The following is a 22,373-nucleotide window of genomic DNA, read 5'->3' as shown; positions in this document are numbered from 1 at the left end:
CAAATATTTTTAGTTTGTCTTCCACCATCACTTTCTGAATATGATTACTGCTTCTTGAGATATAATTTTATTTTTTGTAAATGGAGAAATTATCCTTGCTCTCTACTCATCTAAGAGGCCTAATAACATTAACTAGGCTCTTAGTGAGTGAGATCAATGAAAAAAGGGCACTGTTGTTACAGTCTCTTAGTAACTCGCTTACTAGAAGAGTACTATGATTTGGGTGTTGTACAGCTCTTAAAATGCCCATAACAGCTGTATAGCCACATCTTTTAATAAATGGGCTAAGAACTTAATGTGCTGACATAGTACAAAATTATGTGAAGTGGCTAATTTCAGGGGATACCCGGGAATCTTCAAAATAGTTTTATTTAGAAGACCCTTGATGTTAACAAATACACTGACTTGGGTCTTTGTAAATTTTTTATAAGATCATGGTGCTGTTCTAGTTTTAGAGCATATGTGTTACATTTAACACCTTTTGAACTCTGCTAATAGCCCCTGAATTGGTTAAGAAGGTGCTCTTTCATGAGTTATGTAAAAGATCCTGACACGTAAGATATTATAACAAACTCCATATTTAAAGACATGTCTGGTTAGTCATTTAATTATTATAATATCTATTAGAGTGAACATACTTATTTTTATATTCATAACAATTTTAGATTATAAAATTTGAATATAAATATGCTTTCTGGCTTGACCTACACATACACACAAACACACACACAACTTGAAAAAGAAAATTCAGTTAGTTTCCTACCACCAAAAGAAAAACAATTTCATAATTGTATACACATGTGAAGCCATTAAAAAAATTCTATCTAAAATGTGTATCATGATCTATACATAGTTTTAGAACACATCTTTTTACTTAATATTACATGATAATGACTTAGCATAGAAGATATTCTATAACACCATGACTTTAATAGTTATGTAATACTTTAACATTTCCCTCTCTCAAAATTTGAATATATGAAACATTCTGAGTATGTCTAATGCTTTTATAAGATAAATTCTCATATGAAAAGTTACTTAAATAGCTGAAACTACATATTTTAAAGCTCTCAATAAAGAAAACCCCAAAGTATCTTTCTGAAGTGATTGACCTTCTATGCTTTTATTGATAACATGTAAGTAATCATGTGCTTCATCACCAAGACTAACCATGGTAATTTTAATTATATTTAATCATTTGCCTTGATTTCCATAATATTGATTAGTGGCAAGATCAAAAACACGTGTAGTTTACTTAGCAAATTACAGTAGTCTCTCTCTATATATCGCGGTTCACTTATCGCGACCTGACTGTATTGTGGGATTTTTAAAAATATTATATTTAATTATTTATCACGGGTTTTTCGCTATATTGCGAGATTTTTGCGGTACTGTATACATATGTTGTTAAAGTTACGTAGGTTTAAGAGTGTAGAATATGTTTAAGAACATAAGTAGTGTTTAAGAACATAAGTATTGTTTAAGAACATAAGTGTGGAAAAGGTTAATAAAGGACTGGGAAAGGTTAATAAAGGACTGGGAACAGTGTATAAGTGCGTGGGAAGGGCTTATAAAGCCTTAAAATATATATAAATACTAAAATAAATATAAGGTTCCTACTTCATGAATTTTCACCTATCGTGGGGGGGGGTCTAGAACGTAATACCTGTGATAAGTGAAGGAATACTGTATATTTTAAAAATATTTTCCCTTAACCACTATTTCTTCTCTGTTCATTTTAACATCTCCTAATTTTTTTTTAATTAATAATGCCATTCTGAGAAATACAATGGGGCACACAAAGTAGGTGGAAGCTGAGTCCACTTGCTCTTGCACCCAACTTAGACACTTGGCTGATCTTCTGAAAAATAAACTAAAAACTCAACAGAATCTTAGATGATATGAAGTATGGAAGCCAAAGAGTACAGAAGATGCTTCACAACAGACAGTAAGGAGATTTTATAGGTGTAAGGGGAAATACTCTTTGTGTGGTGCCTGCAGCTGCAGTGAGCCTGGTCATTTATCACATCTTTGAAGCTTCTTCCCATCCCAGGGCAGGGAATCCCCAGGCCCAGGCCAGAAGCAACTTGAACACACAAACTCGAGGAGATCCAGGCTACACACACACAGTGAGCAGCACACCCATAGCTCCAGAGGCAAACACCAACTGGGAGAGAGTCAGTGAGAGAGAGGGATACCATCCGCACCTGGGTCAGGCAGAGAAGACTGGCCATGCCAGCCCTGAGTGTGAGAGACTCCTGACTTCTTGGAGAGGTTGTAAGGATAGCTGGACAGAGACTCAGTGCTGCAGTGGGAGGGCTCAGAGAGATTTTTTTAAAAGGAGAGCTGAGGCGTCCTGGGCAGGTACCCTGCACACAGCTGCCCTGCCAGCAAGAGGGGAAAATGGGTACACTGTAATAGAATAGCAATAAAAATGATTTAAAAACTAATGCCATCTTAATTTGTGTTTTTCCTTCCCAATTGGTTCGATTTCCTTTTTTTTTTTTTGAGTCTTAACTTTTGATAGCTTGTTTATACTACCAGTTTGCTTCTTTTATCTCTATAAATAAATGCATTTGTTTAGGCTGTTGTTACTTTTAAATTATGAATATTTAAAATTACATTTCTCTGTCAAAAAGTAAACTTAACAATAACTAGTGTTGTATTGTAACATGAGAATTTAAATATTTTAAGCTACATTGCTTTCTCTCTGGTCTCATCTTACCACCCAATGTTTTCTAGATGGTCTTTTATGTTCATGTTTTCATTAATTTATGTTCCTGTGTTATTTCATCAGTTAATTTTGATATGCACTTATATTCCATTTTCATACTAAGCCAAAAGAATAAGGTTCTCTGTTTTCCTTGTATTGATATTTATTTTATGTCATCTTTTTCTTATTCTTGCTTCCTATATTATACTCATTTCTAAGTTGTCTGGTATCTTTTCTGATCAATGTTCATATATGAAACTCTAGAGGTATATTCTCAGAGTCCTTCCATATCTTACCTATATTTCTATTGACTTTACATATCATTGATAACATTTCCAAATGTAATTCTGGATTTGAAACCTTCAACATCACCCCTTAGAATTCACTACAAACATATTGTACCCTGTTTTGACAATTCATGAAGTGAGGTCTAAAGTATTACTTTTTCACTTGTGAACAGATTTATTTTTGCCTTGATGATTTTTGAATTGTAGGAACAAGTTAATGTTTATAACCTAGGCTCTAGAATAAGATACATGTGAGTTTGAAGCTTGTCTTTGCCTCTTGCTTGTAATGGCACTATGGGAAGCTGACTAATTCTTTAAGTTTCAATTTCCTCTCAGGTTAAAAAAAAATTACAAATGAGCTATGCCATGAAATTACTGGTAGAAAATAAATGGAAAGTAGAGAAATGGGAGAAGAGAAAGAAAAAGAGGGAAGGGCAAGGAGGGAGAGGAGAAAATGGTATAATGAAGACAAAAAGCTTAATCTGCACAGCATGTATTACATAATACATACATAAAATAAATATGAGGTTTTTCATTAACTGCACTTATAATTAGTGAGTTCACCCATCTACATATACCAGGTTATCACCAACGTAGTGACGTCTCTTCCACTATATGTTTTCTCACTTAATTAACAAGTGTGTACTCACACATTCTTCCACCCTCCTTCCTTTCTCATTCTCTCCATCCCCCCACACCACATTAAATTATTTCAGAATGGTCTTTTAACTCATCAGTTTACTGATTTGTTTCTGTATGTTTAGTCTTTTATTTGCAGTTCACACCCTTTTTATACTTTGTATACAGCAATTTAGCTTTTCATCAAAAACCAAGGTTTTCTTAATTATGTTTTTTCCAGTGGAGCTCCCTCTCTCACTCCTCCTTTATCTCTGTACTCTGTTTTAATCTTTGTAGCACTATGACCACTTAACATGCTATAAATGTATCTACTGTGTTTATAGAGTCAGGACTCTTATTTTATTTGTTGCATTCTCTGTGTCTAGAGTAATTCTGGCTTCAAATAAATATTTGTTAATAAGTTAAAAATAAAAATAAATGAATATTCAATATTTTATTCAAAATTATTGAGTATCCCACTACTTTTTGTCTGTTTCAGTAAAATAATTTGTATTAACCCCTGAGCTTTATCTATCTCTCGAGTTTTCCCATAGCTTTAGTTTGACAATTTGTTAGTAAATAAGCCTCTGTCATCAGAAAGCTAACTTCACTGATAGTCACGGGTTTTTTTGTTTTTGGTTTTGGTTTTTGCTTGTCTTAAGAGTACCATAAAGATAGTTGAGGAATTTTCTTACTTCTTTAATTGACATAATTATCTTCAGCAGGAGCATGCTTTATGTAGAACCCAAGTTGACAAGAGTCCACAATTTATATTGTCTCTGTCTCAGTTGCAAGTATACTTTCTGAGTCACGTCCCTAGTCCTTAGGTAGTCACAATATAAATCACAAAAATCCCCACAACCTAATCCAAACTGTAGCTGTTAGCACACAAAATCAAAAAAGCTGAGAAATACCTTCTCTTTCTTCACCAGCCAATCCACTTTTTATGATCATAAAATACAGTCTAATATTTCCTGCCCAAATATAAACTCATATGAACATATCTTGCAGGGGAAAAAAGTAAAAATGTTTAATTTGACTGGCATATGAAAGATACCCTTCCCTGTTTCATCTATGGAAGCACATTTTCTTTTGTGATTTTTTTTTTTAGTCATTTCAATTGAAATGGTGTGGGGTTTGGTGAAAAGACAGAATTAAGTAAACAAAAGTAATGATGAACTACTAATTCATAACTAAAGTTTTCTTAATAACTCTTACTGATTACTACAACCATTCTAATGACTCAGGAATACTCATAATTTTATTGCAATCTTTATATATCCACAAGTTGTATTTTATTAAGAAGTCATAACCATTTCAAAGATCTTACTAGTTAAGACATTAATTACCTTAAGCGATCATTAAGTTACTAAAGGAAAGAAAAAGATGTTAACTGTTATTATTCTGGGTAGAGAAATAAAAGGCTGTTGCACAAATAAACATCATTCATTATGTTTCAACTGCTAATGTTTGACATTTTTTAAATTTAGCAAAAATCTAAAGTGTATTATAATGTAATATGTATTAAATTTGATTAAAAATTGTCAAGTATTTGGCAAGTTAAAGCTACTGGAAACAAATTTGAAATTACTATATAGTTAATTTGATACACTATAATATAATGAATATGCTATATCCTCCAAAATGAATAAAAAACAAATATATTTTAGCCTTACATATTAACACTAATGGATATTAGAACTAAAGGGGAAAATAAAAATAATACAGTACATATACCATTTATATAAAGTTTAAAAATAAGCAAAATGAAATACTATTATTATATTTGTGTATGTGAAAAATATAGGGAACTAAGAATATAGGAAATAAAATTCAGAATCATTACTTTCTCTGGGTTCTAAGGCCATATGAGGGAAGTTCTACAGCATTTGAAGGAGCTTCATGATAATTAACATAATAGTGTGTTTCTTAAATATGATGCTGGTACATGAGTATTTATTTTCTAATTCTTCTTACAAATACATATGTATAAATAGTTTGTATTATAAAATATTTTGCAATGAAAGAAAACAGGAAAATCTTCACATCAGTTAAATGAACAGATAGCATTTAGCAAAATTTTTAGACAAAATGAATAAAATTATAAATAATTTAATGGGCATGTTATTTCTTTATTATATTATTTCTCTTTGCTTAGTCTCTGCATTTCCAATATCTCATCAATTTCCAAAGGAGAGAGGGAAAACTTTATCCAAAAAGTCTTCATAATTTGTCTAATAGGTGGTATCACACTACTATATCTTGCCAATTTATATTTCAATATTTTAACTACCTTATTTTCATATATTTTCCATTTATTTTAAAAAGGTAATGTTCTTTATTGAACATGGGCTTCTTCACAAAAGCAAATATAAAGTTTTATACATTAGGACAATCAAAAAAATTTAAGCTTTAATAAATAATTTGAAATGAGTGTTTCTTGCTTTTATTAAAGAGGATTTTCAGTTGCAACACTGTATTGTGTCAATTCTAAGATGATTTTTTTTACATATTAATGTCTTTAAAATCAAAAGTAGTATAGATTTAATAAAATACAGTACTGGGACTCATACATAGAATTTTATGTGCCAAATGAAATTTTCTATTATCCTGTTATGTGGGGCCTCCAAGACCATTTATTTTACTGTAGAATTTTCAAAATAAGATTGTTTATGAGCTTTTTTTGTAGTGCCTAAAATGAAAGCAGACCAGAGGCATAGGAATAAGGAACAGACTTACAGCTGCCAGAGGAAAGGAGGGAAGGGGAGATTGGTGGCAAGAAGGGGAAGGGATTAGTCAAAGAACATGTATGAATGACCCATGGACATGGACGACACTGTGGGGACAGACCGTGGGAGTGGGGGGTGAGCTGGGTGGAGGAGGGCAAAGAAACAAAAATTGGGACAACTGTAATACAATAAATAAGAATTTTAAAAAAGGGAAAATAAAAAAGAAAGAATATCCCTCTCTGAAAAGGGAGAGGAGTTTACAGAAAAAAAATTACCATATCTAGACATTACAGATTACCACTGATTTTAATTTTAAAACAGATGAACTGCCTACCCTATTAATAGTTTCATTGCCAAGGTTGTCATTCTATACTCTTTATTATTATACTTCTCCAAATACACATTTTAGATATAATTGCTAGTAATGTCTTAATACATGTATAAATCAGCTTCTGTGGTAGCTGATCTTCATGTGTTTACTCATCTCAATTTACCACTTCAGTATCAATATACTCATTTCATAATGTAAAACCCACATTTCTCTAGATAAAAACTTTATTTAAGAATTGAACACATACTTGCAGTACAACCATATGTGAAAGTAATTACAAGGGAACGCAACCAACTGTGAGGTACTGTCTTGAACTCTGCCCAACAGAGGTACAGTATTCTCTCACTTATCATGGGTATTACGTTCTAGACCCCCCGCAATAGGTGAAAATCTGTGAAGTAGGAAACTTACATTTATTTTAGTATCTATATATACTTTAAGGCTTTATAAACCCTTCCCACACACTTATAAACCATTCCCAGTCCCTTATTAACCTTTTCCACACTTTTATAAACACTACTGATGTTCTCAAACATATTCTACACTCTTAAACCTACATAACTTTAATAACATATGTATACAGTACCGCAAAATCCTGCAATGTAGCAAAAAATTTGTGATAAATAATTAAATATAATATTTTTAAAAATCCCATGATACAGTGAGGCCATGATAAGTGAACCGCGATATAGAGAGGAACTACCATATTCCTTGCTGAACTGCTCCAATATTACCCATTCAATTACTCTACTTTGGTCAATCAAATCACAGAGAAAATAAAGAAAATATGCATGCCTGACCACATATTACCACCTCCACTGTTACTACTCTGGCCTAACCCATCATTTCTTACCTGGATTATACCAATGGACCACCTTGTTTCCTTCCTTTTCTCTCTATATTCTATTCAACATATCATCAGAATGGCTTTTTACAACATGAAAACATTGTTATTGTCTCACTCAAAACTTTCTACAGGCTTCCTATTTTACCTGGAATAAAAACTGAAGTTCTTAGGTAGGCCAACAAGCTATTTCTGTTACCTTGCCACCACTCCCCATTACCTCTCTGCTATGAGTAGTTTCCTCAGTTTATTTTACTTCAGTCACAATTACTGTTTCTCAAACGTATCTAGAATGCTCCCACCCAGAATGTTCTACATGCTGTTCCCTTTACCAGGAATATTTTTCTTTCAGATAAGATAGTCACATACCTTATTTTCTCATATATTTTATGTTTTTGTTTACATTTTACTATCTCAGGGGATACACTGATTGAATCTCAAACCAAAAAAAAAAAAAAAGTAATTTCCAAAATAGCAAATTTTATTAGTTTTTTCAGTTGTTCTATTTCCAGCACCTCATAGGTGCTGAATAAATATTCGCTGAATAAGTGAATATATGAATTTAACATTTCTCTGCCTCTTTGTAGGCTGTGAGAACTTCATAATTTTATAATATAAAACAAGAGTTTAATCCCATAATAGTTGATGACATAGTTGAAATTTAACCACAAGGAATTGGAGCAATCATATGGCTCAAAATAGGGAGAAAAAAAAGTGTTTTATTTCTAGAGGGTGAGTAATCTAATGATACTGAAATACAAGGGTCTCTGTTGGAGTTCAGGCTCTTGCTTTTCACATGGCTCTTTCCTGGTTGTTCCTACATTCACACATATATGAAGTCAGAAGCCAGATTCCAAGTATAAGGCCTGGATCCAGTGCAAACAGGATCTGGGATGTTGTTTATCCTCTTTTAAGCTCTGAACCAAAATTCAATGAACAATATATTTATATTTTGTTAATGTCTGATTAGGCAACCACAATGCTGCCATTGTTCTTGCTTTTAATGTGCAAAAGAATCCTTTTGGCCCTGGCCAGGTAGCTTACAACACATCAATGTCTCTCTCTCTCTGTGCTCTATCCTCTCTCCCTCCCTCCCTCCTTCCCTCTAAAATCAATAAATTAAAAAAAGAATCATCTTGTTGCTTGGTCAAAATGCAGATTCTCTGACCCCATTTCTATAGAAATGTTACTTTGTTTTGATCAGCGCAACCAACTCTTACCTCGGATTTTAGACAAACAGTAAATCAATTTCAAGAAGATTGACATAGGCTTAAAACTTAACTAATAGTGGTTGTTTAGAGTATGCTTTTTATTTTCCTGAAAAACCCATGGTTCTAGCCCACAACTAGTTAAAGATGCAGAAATTCATATCTTAGCCTTAAACTTTCCATTTGATATATGTCTAACAATAACATGACAATTACTAAGTAAAATGCCCTGGCTGGTTTAGCTCAGTGGATTGAGCGTCGGCCTGCGAGCTAAGTGTCGCTGGTTCGATCTTCCAGTCAGGGCACATCAGAGAAGGAAAACTCTGACTCCAAAAAACCTCCGCTGCCTTGCGGCATACCTCTTCAGGGGAAAGGCTAAGGGAGTAAACCCCGACAGAAAATCCGGAGCCGGAGTCCCTAAGGCGGTTTGACGTTGTAGTCAACACTGGCAACTCCTGCGGCGCACCTGAACCCAAGCTGTATCGACTCCGTCTTTCCCTTGGACCCTTCAGCTGCGAAGAGAGGGGGGGTCTGCTGCATGGGCAACAGCAGACCCTCCATATTACCCTGCCCAGGCTCTGTAGCTTCAGCGTCATCGCAAGATGTCGATTCAACACGGGAGGAGACAGATACTACCATGTCACTCCCGAGTCGGACTGCACAGCCATTCTCGGCGGTGCAGATAGACTCTTAAGAAGCTACACCATCGTCTCTCGAGACGGACGGCTGCCGACGACTAAGTAAAATGCTAGTTATCTTCATTATCATATATTTATTTAAAGATTGGTCATAAATTTGAAATTAAAATTAACCTATTTTTTCAAAGTTAGCATTTCTAAGTTACTTTAAATCACAACAAACCATATCACATCAAAACATCCTTAGGACTTACACTGCTCAAACAGAATGTAGGGTATTACTGATTATGAAAGAGATTGTTCTGGTATAAAAAGTATAGGTAAAATTATTGGGAATTAGCATGGAATATCAAAAAGAATAAGGACCCTCAATTGGTTCTGCCATTGGCAGTCCTGATTTTCTTTACCTGTAAAATCAATGGGCTTGAATAAACATTTCTAAAGATTCTACCTTGTTCAAGGTTTTATCTTCAATATAATTTTTATAAAACTAAGAAAAAAATTCATAAGAATTTTATGAAATGTAAAAATAAACATATATATTTAGATGAAATTGTTTTGGTGACCTAGACAATTAACTCCTCAAGAAGTAATTCTTCACTTAATTTCTTATGATGTTGAGTACAGGAGATCTCACTATATATTTATGTAAATTAATTAACAATATTTGTTCATAATCTTCATAATTACAAGCTTTTGTCAGAGGAATAAGTGTATTTAGATAAGGCAGCAATGACCTCTTTGATATTGTTGGCAAACTAGCGTTGATTCTCAAAGACTATAAAATCTTTGAACTAAAATGTGTAAGTCTTTTTACTTCAGAACCAAACCAATCTCAATTTCTTTTAGAAGGCCTAACTCTGTGTAGTTGTCCTTAAGACAAAAGTTGTAAAAATATGTTCAACTGATTACATTTAAAAAACCATAAATAAAACCTTAGAGAAAAATTGCTAATCCTTACTACATCAAGCCTGGGTTATGGTGGTAGTTTATGCTAATATGACTGCTATGTGTATATTGAAAATCATATTTAAGAGAAAGAAATCTATACAAATCTTGAAATCACACCACATCTTCTTTGTCACATACAAATTCTTACTGACTACATTAGATAATTATTAATGGTGATTATGAATGAATTATTAATATCCGATAACTAGCCAGAATCATTATTTTACTTTTATGAAACAAAGAATTTTGTACTGAATTGTCATAATTTGTACATATATTAGACTTTTCCTTTTCTCAGCAAGCTCTGGCATACCCTGCTGGCAGGATGATCTGAAAATATGGTCGTGCCCTCAGCATTCATATGGTATTAGTTCCAGGATTCCCAGCAGATACCAAAATTCACAGATGCACAAATCCCTTTATAAATTGGTGTAAAATTCGTATATAACCTATGCACTTCCTCTAATATATACTTCAAATCATCTCTAGTTTACTTACAATAGCTAACACAACGTAAATACCATGTAAATAGTTGTAACACTATATTTTTTAGGAAATAATGGTAAGAAAAAAAATGTCTGTACATGTTCAGTATGGACACAGCCATCATAGGCTTAACTACATAGTATATATCAGCAACAACATAGCATTTTTTTCCAAATATTTTTGATCTACAGTTGTTGGTTGATTCCAAAGATGGGGAACCCATGGGTATGGAGGGCTGACTATAATTAGAATATAAATCTAAGAGAAATGTAAGGTATCACACAGACTCTAATTGCTCCCAAAGTATAGTATGTGTAGCAATTAGTAAACATAGTGCTGAGTGAAGGCAGGCAGCCTTAGTTCCTCCAGGATCCTCTGAAGAAATTTGGAAACTATGTTAATTTTATATAACAACCTATCTTCCCATGATTTCTTCAGACCTTTGCCATAAACCCAGACACCAAGAGTGATCCCTGGGATTCTTACAGCACTCCAATGTCCATGAGGCAACAATATTTTTGTGCTTGAGATGCCCAGTATAACATATGTAAGGATAAATTCACCCTGATACTTACAATCGGGGAAGATCTGATTAGATTTTATCATAAATCATGTAATTTAACATTAGTTGCAAAAAAGATTGCTTCATAAAAATTTATTGCTGTTAGGTCCAGCGGAAGAGAGAGGAGAAAGGACAGGAAAATGGGCCATGAATTTAAAAAGATTTATTTGGCCAGCTGCACAAGCAGGCTGAGACCCTGAAGTGTTAGGAGCCAACAAAAGAAAGACAGAGGTTTCTAAAGGGGTAAGGGAGAAGGGAGTTGAAGGGGCTCTCTGTTGATGGCTTTGGAATAGCTGGCTCAGAGAAAAGAGGCTTACTAAAACAGGAAAGTTATTAAGTTCTTGATGGCAGGCTACAATATCTTTGAGGGACACAAACCTTGCCAGAAGGTTGAGAAATCTTAGAAGGACACAGGCCTTCACTGGTGTCAGCAATTACTATGGGGGGTTAGGCAGTCCCTGACACCAGCAGTTACTATGAGGCTTTGCTGAAACCAGACCTGGATTTCCAGAACTCAGGTCTTATGACTAAGAATTGCTAGTTCAGAGAAAAGAATGACATATTTTTTCTGAAGATATTTGCCTAAGTGGTAGCATGAGTGTGACTTAAGCCTTGAAAGATGGGTAGATTTTGAACATTTCAGAATTGGATGGACCATACACCAAAAAGATAAAAGTGAACAGTGGACAACAATGCATTTCATTTATGTATAGAATAACAAAATTAGATGGAGAGGAAAAAGAGGGAAGGAGGAAATAAAAAAATTAGTAAAAATTGCAACATAATTTAAGTTGAATAGTTTTAAAAAGATAGAAGTCATATTAGGGCAATACCACATGATTCTCTGAATGGCAGAGTAAGAAGAATCTTAAGAATTGTGCAATTAGCGACCCCAGATTTAACAATTTTTAGCTAATTTCTGGTGGACTGCTTATCCTATATTTTCCTGATGTTGTTTTATGTCAATATGAAAAATCAAACCAAGATATGTCAGTTTGTCATGATTATAACTGCTGCAAATATTTGGTCTATTTTCTTTGACTGTCATGTCAAAACTTAAGAAACATGGATTTACTTTATACATGTCTACTTAAAAATGAAAGAAGTGAAAAACATGGAATTCATAGTTTCCACATTCTCATACATCTTGTGTTCAACAACAGCTTTTTTTTTGAAACATTTGCTTCATACTGTGAACTGACAGCCAGCCTTCAAAGTGCAATTCTTCTTAAATAAGGACAGTTCAACATCCTTCTCCTTTTGGCAAGAAATCAACACTACATTAAATTCTAGAACTTGCATTCTGTTAGGGAAACATATTATTGTATTAATTTATTTTTATAATGCCTACAAAATACAAGAATGAGAAGATGGCTTCTGTCTTAAATTAGACAAAGCTGAGAGATCTGATCTAGTTTTATAAATGTGTGATCCTACTCCTAGTTTTCCCTACCCCTGAAAGGGCTAGAAAACCCAGAGATTGTGAAGATGTCATATTAGAATTTCTGTGTGTGTGTCTTAACCTAGGAAGAAAAAGTTCACTAATACAATAAATAAGACAAAAATTGAGATATTTATTTGTGTTTTGTTCTTGCTGAATTAGAAGTTATGGAAAAAGGAGAGGGAAGGACAGTCCAGCCTTTGCTATCAAATCTCTTGTGGTATGTAGCAGAGAGAAGAGGTATAGTTAACAGACTCTTGTTTCATGAGCTGTCTGTATTAAAATCCCACTCAGGTCATTGTTAGGTAAAAAAAAAAAAAAAATCATTTGAAACAGGAGGAGCACAGAGAGTGACTCTTTCAGGTCAAAACTAGAGCAGACCAAAACTGGGTGATAGGGACTTCAGGGTACTGGGGACAGGAAAAAAAAAGGGACATAATTCTTACCTAAGTGTGAAGTACTACTACTATATCTACCCTAGATACCTGAGAGAAGGTGTGGACCAGGATTTATAGAGGGATTATGAACCAGTGTCTGGTGAGGCTGTTAAATAATTGGGAATATCACACTTGTCACACTACTTGACTTTCACTTCCCTCTTATGAGCATAATGAGAAAGGGATTGTATCATCTATATCCAGAACAATGTGGCACCATATTACAGATAAAAGAAATGAGTTCTCTACAATGAAACTAAAGATTTATCAAAGCTCTAGATTGACTATAAACTATGTCCACATACAAGACTCTCAATTTTTTATTCCTTTTCAATCATCATGTTAACGTTAAGAAAATTTCCTCCTAAAGTTTTATTTCATTGATTGTAGGTCTTTGTTTTCTTCTGCGAAAATGTATATACATGGGTCAATAATTTGTTAGTTTCTGGGCAATATATTGATTCTACTATTTGATTTTTCTTTCTGTTGTCTTTGTTTCTATTCAAATATACTTTTATTTCCTTAAATATCATTTTTCTAGAGTAAAATAATGTGCTCTAACAAGGCGTTTAATTATATCTGAGCTGAATAATAGTTCAGGCAGTTAATCTACTTTAACTCAAAGTGAACCTGAACTTTTAAAACTGTTGTTGAGACCAGACTGCCAATGGAAAATATATATATTCTCTGGTTATTCATTAAAACCAAGAGCAAATATTTATTTTTAAAATCGTAACTAGAAACTCATGATCATAAACTTCATTAGAATTCCCATAGAGAGAGTGCACATGACTATTTATAGTATAATATTCCAAAAATTCAAGTTCTATTAAAGAGGCCAAAGTGCTTCACAGACTGAATAATTTTTTAAACCCTAAATTGGAAATACATAAATTACAAAAAAATTATAAGGAAATAATTTCTGGAATTGAACATTTTGTTTCCAAAAATGTTTAAAGAAAATTAATTTATATACGAAGATATAAAAGGAATATTTTAGAAGTTTTAGTTCTGGTGATGGTAGCATATCTTTTTATCAGATTAATAGTCATTCATTTGGCAATTGGATTCGAAGTCACTGGAGAGCAAACAAAAGGAGGCAAACACTAGATGGGATCAGATCCCACTAAAAAAGGAAACACATTCATTACTGCCAAAATTTTCACTGAGGAAACCATAATGTCTATGATGTGCTCTACCTACAGGGTTCAAATCAAGAAGCTCAGTCTAACTGACCTCTTAAATCACAGGAGACTGGGGCTGCCTACATGGTTGGATATCATGACTGGATAAATCAGAAAAAGGACAGAGCTGTCATGCAGGGAACCCCAAATCAGTGTAAAAACTTTAACCAAATACTTGACTAAGCCCTGAACACACATACAGGCAAGATTTTAGAGTTCAAAGAAAAACAATATGTGAATGGGTGAAAGAGCTGAGCAGAGGTTTAAATTACTCTCTATCACAGAAAGGTAGAATTTGAGTCTCTTCAAGTAAACATAGTTTAGAAAATATCTCCTGTCTTTTATTGAAATACACTAAAGAGCACTGGCTTAGGAGCAAAAATGTGTAACCCTGAACTATGGGATTCCCTGTAGGATTATGGGGATTCACTCTAGGACTACGGACAAATTAAAATATAACCACTTTAATTTAAAAAAAAAAAAAAAGCTAACCTACAGGAGTCGAAAGTAACTTCCTGAAGAGTTATTGCCAGAAATATCAAACAAAGGTAAGGTTTCTATAATAAATTAGACAAAATGTTCAGGATATAATCCAAAGTTATCACCCATTTAGAGAAAGAGGTAAATACGAACCAGTGCCAAGGTAGGTACTAGTGAGTAGGCAAAAAATCCACAAACTATAAAGTTAAAATTAATACAGAAGGATATGGAAATGATCATGTTAAATACAAGTGAGGACCCAAAATACTGGAATTATCTTCTGGAGTGTGGGCTCCTTGTAGTACAAGCTGCTCCCACTAGGTGAGTGTTCTAGGAACCTGTCTGTATAGTGCACCAGCTGGCATTGTTGTAAGAGGTTGTGTTCAGCTTCAGTGATTTTTTTTGAAGACTCTTTTGATGCATGTGCCTATTTCATGATGGCTGATTTACAAGTGCACCTGCCCACACCACACTGAGTGCTCAGTAGTTTTTGACCAAAAAACCGCATAATTCCCATGCCCCACCCTCCTTATTCACCCAGTCTCACTCTGAGCCATTTTTGTTGTTGTTGTTTTTGTTTCCCCAGATGAAAAAAAGTTCTGAAAAGAAAACGTTTTGCTGATGTGGAAGAGGTGAAATAAAAAACAAAGAAGCCCTAAAAGGCATCAAAATTGATGAGTTCAAAAACTGTTTTGAGCAGTGGAAAAAAAGTCTTTTTTTTTTTTCCGACCTTGTTTGAAACTAGCCCACATGCTACAGAGCTGTTAGGCCAGCTTCAGTATTACTTTTCCTCCTTTTACGACCACCAAGACCAGTGTTCAGATCCGATGGGAAAGGGAGCTGGAGGGTGGAAAAAAAGTCTTAATAGCTGTACTGCATCAAAAGGAGAGTACTTTGAAGGTGACAGAAGTTTAACCATGTAAGAATAAATACACAATATTTTAATAAATAAATTCCATTTTAGGGTCTCCACTTGTAAAAAAGTTTTTAAAAACATGAGTAAAATATATGAATAAGTAGAACATTTAAGGGGAAATCTAGGATCTGTAAAAAGAAACAAAATGAAAAACTTACCACTGAAAACTAAAATTTCAAAAATTTTAAGTCACCAATGAGATTAACATCAATAGAGGGCATAAGAAAAAAAATGAATGTAAGAAAGAGTACAGACAAATAATGCATATTTAGTCAAATCAAAGATGATAGAAAAGAGCAGAAAAAAATTAAAAGGATGAGAATAGGTATACACAAAAGTAAATATAGGAAAATTGATGTGTTAATATAAATTCAAAATGAAACTTAAGCTGGGGAGTATTACAAATAAATATAATTCTACAACATTAGAGAGTCAATGATTAGTTAAGAAGAGATGACAAACTAAATGTGTATTGTAAGGGTAAAAAAAATAGCATTCATTATTTATGGTGGCCAAGACATGAAAACAACTGAAGTGTCTCTCACTAGATGACTGGATAAAGAAGATGGGATACATATATATAAGTATACAATGGAATGCTACTCAGCCATAAGGAAAAATGAAATCCTGCCATTTGGGACAACATGGATGGATCTTGAGAATATCACACTAAGAGAAATAAGTCAGATAGACAAAGTCAAGGACCATATGATTTTACTCCTATGTAAGATATAAAACTGAAAGCAACTAATAAACAATCAAACAAAGACAAACAACAGTATGATGTTACTGAAGGGAAGGGTGGGGTGTAGTAAAGGGGAAAGGGGGCCAAATATATGGCGACAGAAGGAGATTTGACTTTGGGTGGTGGGCACACAATGAGATACTTTGATGGTGAATCACAGAAATGTACATTTGAAACCTATATAATTTTATTAACCAATGTTACCTCAAAAATTAATAAAACTTTTTTCTCTAGTTAAAATAGGGAATAGACTTTCCTTCTCTTAGCACAGTTACTTCAGGAAACTTGTAATTTTGATTTTTTTCTCTACACCCTTGATAGAGGTATGTACATCTTTTAAAAAGATAAATAAGCATCTTGCTAGTTTTAGAACCAAAAAATCTTCCCCAAGGACCTGCGAAGCATCTGAAAAGAACCATCAAGGAAGATAGTGCCTCTGTCTCACAGTCTCCTTGGGAGAGTAAGAGCCCAACTTCAGCTGGCTCCCAGTCAGACACCTATGGTCTGTCATAAAAATAGAAGAAATTAATTTTTCTTTAGATAAAGGCAATAAGTAAACACAAGTGGCTACCCAATAACAAATGAATTTAGGATGAACTATGTATGACAAAAGGTGCTATCCAGTCCCCTTTCCTGAGTTAGAATTTTCTTAAAAACATGTATGGTGTGGGTTGTGTCCGCTTAACTATATAAAAAGATGAGACTGGTTTCTGTCCTGCAGTCTCTTTAGTGGAGTGCCTGTAATGCACATCACATTCTGGATTAATGATTATTTAACAAAGCTGTTTCCTTTTTCTTCGACTTTTGTAAAGGGGTTTGGTAGATTTTCAAGATATTTTTTTAAATTATGTTTCCCCAAATGTATGCACCTAGTAACAGAGCTTCAAAATACATGAAGCAAAACTGGTAGGACTGAATGTATTAATAAAGAAATCCATAGTCATATTTGATATTTTTAACTTTGCTCCCTCGAAGTTTGATAGAAATTTGACAAATTATCAATAAATGCTATACATGATTTGAAAAAACACTGAAACAAACTGACTACATTCATATAAATAAAATACAGACAGATATCTATTAAATATGGTGTCAAGTAATCAGAGAGTGCAGTTTTTCCAAGTGCAACTGGGATATGAGATGAGATACAAAATACTCTCAGTTAATATTTCACATATTGAAATATAAAGTACGTTTTCTGAGAAAACTATAATATAATTGAAAATAAATAATATGATTTCTAGAGAAGCCCAAAATTTGGAAGTTAAGAAACACGTATATAAATGAATCAAGGATCAAACAAGAAATTATTTAATTTGTGGCTCTTAAAGAAAAATGTATATTTTTATACTCTTATAATAGAAAAAAGTATTAAATCCACTATTTAAATATTAAGATTAAAAAAACAAAGAGACAAATTAAAAACAAAGAAAGGTAAAAACTAAAACAAAAAATGTAGAAATTAATAAATTAGAAAAAAATCAGAAAACGATATTTTAAAAATGAACATAGCTACAAATTCATCATTTGAAAAGTTTAAGAAAATATATAAACATCTACATAGAATAATTCTGAAGATAAATATAAAATATGATATAATAAATGAGAGACAGGATATCATGACAGACCCTATAGACACTTAAAAGGCTAATAAAAGAATCATTATAAACAAACACAATAATATATTTTATAATTAGATGTGATTAACAAAGTCCTTCATATAATTATTCAACAAAATTAATACTAGAAATATTGTCTCTTTTCAGGCCTGTTTGAACATAAAGTCTATGATTCTAGTCATTGAACCATCTTTGTTGCTATGAATTCTAAAGTCTTGATGCATGATCCTATGATCACAGTTATTTATATACTATTATATAAATAATAAATATTATATTTTATCTTTTATTTTACTAATTATAGTCTGTTTATACTTACTGCCTCACAATTTATTTATATATTATTATATAAATAATAAATATTATATTTTCTTTTATTTTACTAATTATAGTCTGTTTATACTTACTGTCTCACAATTTATTTACAAAATTATTAAAAGCCTTAAGTTTGGCTTTTGCCTTTTTCTTTTAGAATCTATATATCTTTAATATTTTGAGATCTTAAAACACCTAAGTGATAGCCATTCTGACCGGTGTGAGGAGATATCTCATTGTGGTTTTAATTTGCATTTCTTTGATGATTAATAATGTTGACTATGTTTTCATATGTCTATTGGCCATCTATATGTCCTCCTTGGAGAAGTATCTATTCACTTATGCCCATTTTTATTTGGATTTTTTTTTTTTTTTGGTGCAGAGTTGTATGATTTGCTTATAAAAATTGGACATTAACCACTTATTGGATGTGTCATTGGCAAATATGTTCTCCCATTCACTAGGTTTTTTGTTTTTCTATGCAAAATATTTTTATTTTTATGTAATCTCATTTGCTTATTTAACTTTCTTTTCCTTGTCCAAGAGATATGTAAAAAAATACTGCTGAGAGAAAAATGAGAGATTTACTGTATATTTTTTTCCAGGAGTTTTATAAGTTTGAGTCTTACATTTAAGTCCCTAACCCATTTTTACTTTATTCTTGTATATGGTTTTAGAAGGTGATCTATTTTTTCTTTTCTTTTCTTTTCTTTCTCTATGTATCTGTCCAATTTTCACAACACCATTTATTAACTAGACTGTCTTTACCCCACTGTATGTTCTTATCTCCTTTGTCAAATGTCAGAACGGCCAATATCAATAAATCAACAAACGACAAATTCTGGTGAAGATGTGGAGCAAAGGGAACCTTCATGTACTATTGGTGAGAATGGAAGTTGGTACAAACACTATGGAAAGAGTATGGAGGGTCCTCAAAAACTTTAAAATGAAAATGCCTTTGACCCAGCAATTCCACTTCTGGGAATTTATTTAAAGAAAGCCCAAACACTAATTCAAAAGAATATATGCCACATTTATGTTCATTGTAGCCTTACAGTAGCCAATATTTGAAAGAAGCCCATGGCCCATCAGTAGATAAATGGATAAAACAACAACAACAACAACAACAAACAAACAAACAAACAAAAAACTGTGGTGCGTTTACACAACGGAATACTACTCAGCTGTATGGATGTACCTGGAAAACATTATGCTAAGTGAAATAAGCCAGTGAGAGAAAAATAAGTATCATATGATTTCACTCAAATATGTAATCTAATAAACAAAATGAACAAACAAGCAAACTAGAGACTGATTCATAGGTAGAGCAGGCTGACAGATATCAGGGGGGAAAAGATAAAGGCAATCAGCCAAAAAAAAAAAAAAAAAAAAAAAAAAAACCAACAAAAACCCAAGAAAAGAAAAAACTCATCAACATGGGCAACAGTGTGGTGATTGCTGAGAGAGCAGGAGGAAGTCAATAAAGAATATGGGGGTGTAAATGGTGATGGACCAAGACTTGACTTTATATAAATGATATATAGATTGTGCACCTGAAACTGGTATAATTTTGTTAACCAATGTCACCCCAATAAATTCAATAAAAAGGAAAAAAATCAGAAGAGATGAAGACACATGATAATCTTTGTGCAAAGCTACTAATGCACTCTGAAAAAATAAGAGCCACATTAACATAAATTCTGAATCAATATCTTCTCTTGATATTAACTCATGAGCAAAAATGGAATATTATAATGTCTCTTAATGACCCATCAGAGGGAAAGGCCAACTTATTTACATAGCCACCCACTTAGATAGAAACTCAAAAGTGGCATAAATGATTACCTGTAATTGTTATTTGTTCCAAAACCTTATTAAACAAACCTGATTATGATATAGTCTTACAGCTCTATTTCTGCAACACATGGTAATAGAAAACAAAACCTTCAAACTCCTCAAATGAGTATAATTTTTAGTGCATTAAATATAGAGTTTCTCTAACTAGATAATGAAAAATAAAAATTTTAAAGCTCATAATTACCTATTTAGTAAAAAAACTTAAGCCTTGAGTTGATACAAAGCAAATCACACTGTGAAGCAAAAAATATGATTTCATTCTATTCAATATTTCAAGAGCCCAGTGACTCAACCTTAGGTAATTGGCTACAGCAGGAAATTCCTCAAATTGACTGTTCACTATCAAAACAACAAATGACAGAGACCAAAGATAGCAGAGGAATAAGTGGAAATTATACATACTAACCTCCTCCCAGGACCAAACTAGAATTACAACTAAATTATAAAAAAGGCATCCTGAATAACCAACTGAACACTAGCTGGAGAGAAGCCTTATAACCACAGGTAGATGAAAGAAGCCACATCACCACAACATGACTGATAGGGAGTACAGAGGCTCAGGAGAGCTGGCTGGGCTCCCACAGCTAGCCACTGAGGTTCCAGAGGGATATTCCAGAGGTTGGCAGGGTACTCTTGAGAAGTGTTGGGTCTAAATTCCAAGGTGGTCTCTCTAGCCTACTAGACCAGAACCAGGAAAGGAACCTAAATAACATACAGCTGTGGAAAGCAGTGGGGTTTCTGTCCCCCAGGGAGAGATAGAGATGCAGAATCTCTTAAAATGCCAATGCACAAAATTCCATTTGCAGCCTCTTACCCTGGGATCTGGCAGAGGGAGGACAGAGTGGATTAGAGACGTGTGAGGAAAGTCTGGAGTTGGTGGCTCTGGGGAGAGAACTGCCGTAACAGCCACCAGGATCCCTGTATTGAGTCATGGCATCAGCCTAAGGGAAAGCAGTACCCCCGCCCATAGGAATTAATTTGCCCCACACTGTGGTTCTTAAGCACTTCTGCTGAGTATTACAGCTGGAAGACATTCACTGATTAACCTTGCTGAAAGCCTGAAGGCGAAGCAGATCTCTGGGAGCTCCCAGACCTTAGCTGACCCTGCTCCAGGCCTGGTGCTGATAAAAGCCAGCCTTGATGCAGAGCCTGGTTTTTTCTGTACACACTTGGACCCAGCAGATGAAGCCACAAAGTGTGGAACACTGAGAGCTCCAAACAGGTTGTCCAGGGCCAGTCACAGGCACAGTTTGACTTAGGTCTGCATCAGAGTCTTGCAGATCTACCTAATATATACAAAGAAATAAAAGGAGGCAGCCAAAATGGGAAGACAAAGAAATGGGCCCCAAATAAAAGAACAAGAGAAGGTACACCTACAAGGGAATACCAATTAGACTGTCTTATTTCTCAACAGAAACATTTCAGATTAGAAGGGAATGGTGTGAAATATTCAAGGTGATAAAACCAAGGCTAATTTACTCAGCAAGGCTATCATTTAAAAATGAGGGAGAAATAAGAGCTTCCTAGATGACAAAAAATAAATAAAAAGTTGTTTAATGCCAAACCTGTATTGCAACAAATGTTAAAGGGCTTGGTTTAAAAAGAAGAGAAAGAAAAAAAAAAAAGAGAGAGAGAAAAACCACAGAGGAAAATAGTCTAATAATAAAATGGCACTAAATACATACATATCTATCAATAATCACTTTAAATATATCTGGCTTAAATGCTTCAACCAAATGTAGGGTAACTGAATGGATAAGAAAACAAGAACCACATATATGGGGCTTCCAAGAGACCCACCGCAGATTGAAAGATACACACGAGCTAAAAGTAAAGGGATGAAAAAATATACTTAATGCAATAGGAAAGGGAAAAAAAGCAGAGGAAGCCATACTTATATCTAAGAAAATGTTCTTTAAAACCAAGCCTGTAGTAAGAGACAAAGAGGGGCACTACATAATGATAAAGGTGACGATCCAACAAAAGGAAATAACCCTAGTAAACATTTAGGC

General features: G+C 33.6%; 1 non-coding gene across 1 annotated transcript; it reads right to left on the bottom strand.

Annotated features, from left to right (window-relative positions):
* Positions 1-15,638: 15,638 nt before the first annotated feature.
* On the bottom strand, positions 15,639-15,758 carry LOC150012825 (small nucleolar RNA SNORA61). Its single transcript, XR_016511021.1, has one exon. It is a non-coding gene; the product is annotated as a small nucleolar RNA SNORA61 (small nucleolar RNA).
* Between the last annotated feature and the right edge of the window lie 6,615 nt (positions 15,759-22,373).

Source organism: Furipterus horrens, unplaced genomic scaffold, assembly GCF_987537825.1.
Source record: "Furipterus horrens unplaced genomic scaffold, mFurHor1.1.pri manual_scaffold_4, whole genome shotgun sequence".
Lineage (NCBI taxonomy): Eukaryota > Metazoa > Chordata > Mammalia > Chiroptera > Furipteridae > Furipterus > Furipterus horrens.
This window is presented reverse-complemented; position numbering and strand designations above follow the sequence as displayed.